This window comes from Diadema antillarum, unplaced genomic scaffold (assembly GCF_040938485.1).
Source record: "Diadema antillarum isolate AM-2024a unplaced genomic scaffold, OU_Dant_1.0 seq00000054_RagTag, whole genome shotgun sequence".
Taxonomy (NCBI): domain Eukaryota; kingdom Metazoa; phylum Echinodermata; class Echinoidea; order Diadematoida; family Diadematidae; genus Diadema; species Diadema antillarum.
The window spans coordinates 138,850-145,846 of record NW_027271162.1 but is presented as its reverse complement, the minus strand read 5'-3'; positions in this window follow the sequence as shown (position 1 = coordinate 145,846).

Genomic DNA, 6,997 nt, shown 5'->3' with positions numbered 1-6,997 from the left:
CGAGCTTCCACCGGACAGCAAGTCTTGGTTCTAAAATACTAAAACACTGATCAATTCAGTGCTTATTTACGTTTATGTAGGGCAATTTGCCAATCAGTTGCAATGAAAACATCTCGACGGAAGAATTTCATGAATTTGAATTCTGCGGAGGTACTGTGCGTGTGTGTATCGCATTTCTGTGTGTAGGTGTGTATATCGATTTGTTTGCTCATACACTGCATTCACGCAATGAGTATACAAAAAGAAGATTATGCACAGACAAATGAAAGTAATTTCTATTCCATCAATTCAGCTAATGAAACACTTGAGTAATTGTTGGAGCATATGCACTATTTTATGGTAATCGTCAGTGATTACTCGTCTGTTTCATGATGTGCGTCTTTGTTTGTCGTCATTTTGAAGTCACTTTGCAAACGTAAATGCATCCACGTACTTATTCAACACAAACACAATTTTAGTCTATTGATAACGCCTGTATTACGTGAAATTATATTACAAATATAATCAATATGCAATCTCCAAGAAAGTTTCTCATCTACAATAACACAGGAATTTAAAATGCGAAGCTCTTTCTAAATGAGTATCATCCAGAGCTATGACTGTACTTAAAGTGCCAACAGTATTACTAAAAAGCATATATTTCGTTTTTTGAACATTCAACGAGAGCTTATTAGCTCTAACCCAATCTGTTACTTTTTTCAATTCTCTATTAAGTTCTTGTACAAGAACATCAATATCACTGTGAACAAGAAATACATTAGTATCGTCGGCAAAATGTATAAAGGAAAGAGCTTCAGATACATGACAAAAATCATTGATATAAATAATGAATAATAATGGCCCTAACAGACTTCCCTGAGGAGCCCTACATTTAACTTCTCTAATAGATGAGTTATCATTCTTAATTGTGACAAACTGTCTTCTATTAAATAGATAACTCTTGAACCACTCCAAGCATGTACAGGCATGTACAAGCAAACATCCAAATCACGCTCTGTCCTCACACGAAAATCAGTATGCAACTTGTTTGTTTGCTTTATGTTACTGATAACAGTTATCAGTATGATTATCAAGAATTTATTTCCAAATGTATCGTAGCCCTTATTTAAACATCAAGTGAGTATTTAATGCAATTCCAGCATATAACCTTTGCCCCAAGTCGAGAGAATGTACATTTCAAGAAATATAGAAAGCGTGTTGTTTTTGTTTTTCTCTTTCATTGTACTACTCTGACATGATAGGTTGGGGTCCCGTCTGAATTGGCGGCACTGTGTCAAAACCTGCAATTATGCACTACTGGTAAACAGGTCGTCCGATTTCCCTCATATTTTCACTTAGTGTTTTATCAATTTTTCTGTAATCTTTAAATCCACATCTCATTTCCTTTAGGAAACTTCCCTTTTTATAATTTCGTTATTCTGATATTTGCTACTTTTTTGGCTACAAATTGCAAAAGCGATGTCAATATTTAGCAAAATAACAAATTATCACTCTATCTTCTCACTTCCCTTCCTTTCATAAGTGTAAAGAAAGTGAACATAAAGGATCAATATTTTTTGACAATTAGAAACACTCTTTAGAAATCGAAGTTTTTTTTCAGAATTATCATTTGACTGATTTTGCTATTGTAAAGTTAATCATAATGTTAAAAAACAACTTCCACAAAAAGAGCACGCTATATAGCCATATTCTGAATTTAGGACCTTTGATGCTATAGATCACAAAACTTGAAATGTGAGAATCATATTCTACGAAGACTTATTCATGGTTTAAATGTTACTTATAAGAAAGGCAACAATTTGTATGTACACACGTTCACGAGTCAGCTACGTCAAATACCTAACGTAGAGTCCCCTGTACTGATTTTATGTATAATACATATTTAAATCATATTATAAACTTAGGTCTGATTAATTGTGTTCCCGAATGACACTACTATTTAGCTTCTCATAAGAGTCATCAAAACATTATTCAGCTATCAAATTATTTTTGTGAAAATATCATTTTGGTTCAAATGCAACGAATTATCTCTGAATATTTGTAAAAACAAATTTCATGCAATTTCAAATTTTCCTATGTTGCAATCTCTTATGAAGGATTGTGGTAAATAAAAAATGAAGAGTTTAATTCTATTTTGCAATAAAAGGCTGCAAGAATTGGTACAAATTCTTCTCTTATTAAACATACTGATCCTTCATTTCACCGATTAACAGTTCTTGAATTAGACTATGTCAGTGTTTTTCATAAAACAAAATTTATGTTTTGAAATACTTGAAAACTCTCATCTTTCATTTTTTTTATTATATTCATCAAAAACATTCGTTCATATGCACCACGTACCCGAAAAACTAACCCAAGCATCCTAATAGCTTAAAAAAAAACTTAAGGCACTATGGAACTGATGTATGGAGTGTTTTCCCTAACCATCTAAAACAATTCAAATCTTTCTTTTTAAACCTTTTGAAGAAATTACAAGAAACGATGATAAATAGATAATTATTGCTTTAACTGAATAAATAAACCTACAGAAAATACATTACTGAAAACAGTATTGTATTAGACAAGTTCCTGAGAAACACATAATCGTTTAAATCCATTATATTTTTCAAGCGTAATCACATTATCAATAATTTTCTTTGTACATAAAATCAAACGAGGTTACCCATGACTCCTCCCCCATTGCACCTTTCCTCCTTCTTTGCGTGTGTGTGTGTGTGTGTGTGTGAGTGTGGGTGTGTGTGTGTGGGTGTGTGTGTGTAAATCTCAGAGAACAGATTTTAGTCGTTTTGTCATGAGGAAAAGACTGGACCATTTCATCAAACATCGTTATGTATATGCTTCTTGTTACTACCCCTGCAACAGATTTCAGCTATGTTATGGAAAAGGAAAGTCAAAAATCTTCTGCATATTTTTATCTAAATGATTTGTTAAGTTTGTCTGTAGAACTTGATTTTTAGTAGAATATTTGATTTAACCAAAATTTCTTTGCTATTGTAGTATTTAAGTTTATATATCGTATTCCTTAAACACGCACAAAACAAAAGTTACAGAAATAAGTTGATAGAGAGGTTGACAATTATTGCAATTTATGATGTATGATCTTTTCCAAGATTTAAGTCAAACTTTATGTGAAGAATATAAATGAGAACTGAATTTGAATCTTAAATGTATGTTTTTCTTTGCATCTTGAAATTGAGATTATAATATCTTGTTTAGAAATAAATATAATTTTACGATTGTTACAGAACTTATATAAGCTTACAAGTATTAGATAATAATCGGGCAACACTCTTGCTAAAATCACACTCAAGATTTGAAAAAAAAAATGATACAATTTCATATTGCCTTGTAACTGTAATTATTGAAGATGGCTAATTATGATTCTGATATCATTAAAGTTCATATTTATACATTGTACCCACTAAACTACATGACGTAATCATGTGTTTGCCTCATAACTCTCCAATAGACGCACACATAAACGTTTGCGAATCCTTGATGATTGCACTATGAAATCGAATCTTTGAATTCTATTTTTCCATTCCAAAAATAATGAAATGTGTCGATTCTATAAAATGAACGAAGATGACGTATGACAGGCGTACTGCTACACTGTCCACCAAAAAGGTCCTCTCTAGAAAATGTCTACCGTTTTTTTTTTCCTTATGAAGTGTTCATCAAAAATCAAAGTTGAACAATTAGTGGAGAATGGGTGCACGCCACGGGCTGGCCACCCACGAGTCCTACAGCCCACGAGTAATAGTACCCACGAATTGTACAGCCCACGAGCTAGACACTAATTGAACAATTATATGGCCTACGAGTATGACATTAAATGAACTAGAGAAGCACTCTGAGAGCGCAGACCTCCGCCAAGCATGCTAATCATTTTCACCACTGATCTTGTTCTTCCATAGAGATAATTTTCCACCTATGCTGTGCTGAAAGTCGCCGATTTCCCAATCTATAGAAGCCTCTGTTTCGTCATAAACCCTCAGCTGCACGGCGCGCCTCGCCCTAGCAGTTTGAAGTTTGAAGTTTGAAGTTTGATTTATTACTCAACGACCCTCATAGGGTATGGGAGTACAATGTCAATTAAAAATACACAAAATAGAAAAATTTCAAATAAGAATTAACATATATACATGTATAATACAAATATATACAAGATATCAACATACTTTTCAAATATAATTTGCATAAAAGTATGTTATAAATAATATACTATACAAATGTAAATCTATCACATGAATTACGAACGATGCAGGCACTGCCTGATGCAAATAATTATGCAAAGGGTATATAAAATAAACTAAATCAAACGAAATAATAAAGTGCAGTAACTAACTAAAAAAGGACATTAGCAGAAACTAGAGCTCGCACTTTAATGCGCGCATGCTAACCTCAAATACGCGCAGCCTGAACTCCCAAGTTCATTGACCCTACCTGCCAAAATATCAAAAATCCTTCATAAGTTCCCCAAAAATTCTCGGATCACCACCAAAAAGTTAATCGTTTGTTACATGCGTCATTCTCACCCTTTCCTGCAAGTTTCATTTCAATCCGTTCACTATTCTTTGAGTTATTTTGCACACGGACAAACGAACAAACGAACGAACGAACGAACGAACAAACAAACTAACGGTAACGAGAACATAATCTCCTCCCTTGGCGGAGGTAAATAGGACTATGAGCTAGACACTGGGGGGGGGGGGGGGCATCCCACAAGACCGACACCCATGAGTCATACAGCCCATGAGTTCGACACTAAGTAAAAATAGCATACGAGTTCGACATTACAACACAGGGCTTAGTGTAGCGGTCTCGTACGTTAGGCCTTGTTTCCTTAGTGTCAAACTCATGGGTTATATGACTCGTGGGCTGTATAACTTGTGGGTTGTATGACTTATGGGCTGTATGGCTCATGGGAAGTATGACTCGTTGGCTGTATGATTCATGGGTTTCAAACTCGCCTCACTAGGCCTTATTTGACTAGTGTCTCGTTCATGAGCCTATTTTATTTTAATAGTGTCTAGCTCGTTAGCCTGGTGTTGCGGGCTGTGACTCATGGATGTATGACTCATGGACCTTTATTTAAATGTCTAGCTGTATAACTCGTGGGCGTCGAGCTCATGAGATGACCCCTTTACTATAATCGGTGATTCGGCTTTGAAGTATATGATTATGTATGTCAAAGTCAACTTGAACATAGACGGGCATTTAATTTAATTCAACTCAATTCAATTCAAATTTCAGTTCAAATGAAATTTTATTTCCAATTGCACATTCTTGTTGATACAGGTTGAAAGGAAAAGCAATTCAATATAGAAATTATGTATTTTTTCATATTGTTCAAACTGAAATAAGACAGATAATGCCATGTTGAGATCGTAACAGAATACTCTCAATCAGTGTTGATATCTCTGTATAGAAACTGGGGTATACATTATAAAGATACACACACACAAACACACATATGTATGTATATTAAATTCAATGCCGTAACTTGACCTCACGATTATTGTGAGTACAACTCCACTTGAACGCATTTCAAACTATGACTTTTGCAAATGACCGCTAAAACTTGCATTTCATTTTCTGATAATTTATTCACGAGTCCTGGGTGTTAACGACAAGTCGCCGTGCGCTATGACACGATTGCTTTGCTGCACGTGTACGTATCTCAGATTCTTTAGTAATTTTCGAATTCGGATGTCGTAATTTGTACACTTTTAGACCACAATTCTGGGAAATCATTCCAAACACGTGATCTGAATTTAGTCCTAACGACTTTAATTAAAAGTAATTTGAGACATGACTATTTCCATTAACATGTCTACGGTGAAATTAAAAGCATCTAGGAATCGTAATACACTGGCATATAGACTAACATGTCTGAGCACTACTTTTTTGTCGTTTCGCTGCTCAACGATGCATCTTTGGATAAATTCAAAGCATTGCAATCATTCCAGACGATCCGTCTAGATCTAGATCGATTGTAGATTTCTCCCGTCTATGAAAAGCTCTAGAGCAGTAATCCCGGTATGATTAACATTGTGGGGGACGAAATTCGATGCTAAGAAGTGCAATCTACATAAGATGGGGACAGTAATGTGATTGATGGTTCTTACGGCATGAAGAATCTGTAGTGCTGCTGATGGGAAACGGTTTCATCCAATTTGATTTAACTGCAAATTAACGACACAAGCTGACATTCTTTGACAGAAGAGAATCACACCACAGACATGGGCTTTCATTATTTCACCTCTTCGATTTATGTATTTATGTGATTCACCCACATTTATATTCCAGACATGTCAAAAGTTTAAAATCAATTCAATCGTCTAGAATCATCGTTATCTGCATTAATGAAAATTACTCCACGATAGTGCAAGAGGTCAGCATTAAAGCCTCGTTTACACCGGAGCCGAACCAGCTGCGAATCTACCCGGATACACGTATTCGGGTGGATATGGGAGCATTCTGTTCTCCTTCCCCGAATGGGCGAAAATTCGGGAGGAATTCTGGAACATTCGTGGAGGGATTCGGCTCGTTTTGAAATGTTCAAAACCAGCCGAATACCCTCAAAACTACTCCCGAATTTGGCCCCGACAAATTTCATTCCGGACACATTCGGGATGTATTCGGATGGAATTCGGTTGGATTCGGGGAGGCATTCGGGGCATTTTGGGCAGATTCGGGCATATTCGTATCATCAGGGGAGTAACGGCCCGAATAATCTTGCCAAATAGACCCAGATATCACTAACAGAGCCGAATCAGCCCAGAATGCCCCGAATACTTCCCCGTATCCATCCGAATCGTTACCCGAATACAGAGCAGAATACAGGCGAGTGAGCCGAATAGGCCAGAATACGGCCGAATAGCAGCCGAATAGGTCGCTCGATTGAGCGGCCAGAATGACTCGAATAGCCTCGCGAATATAGCCATACTAGAATTGGCGATTTCGCTCCGATTCGGGGAGCTCAGAGAGGAAT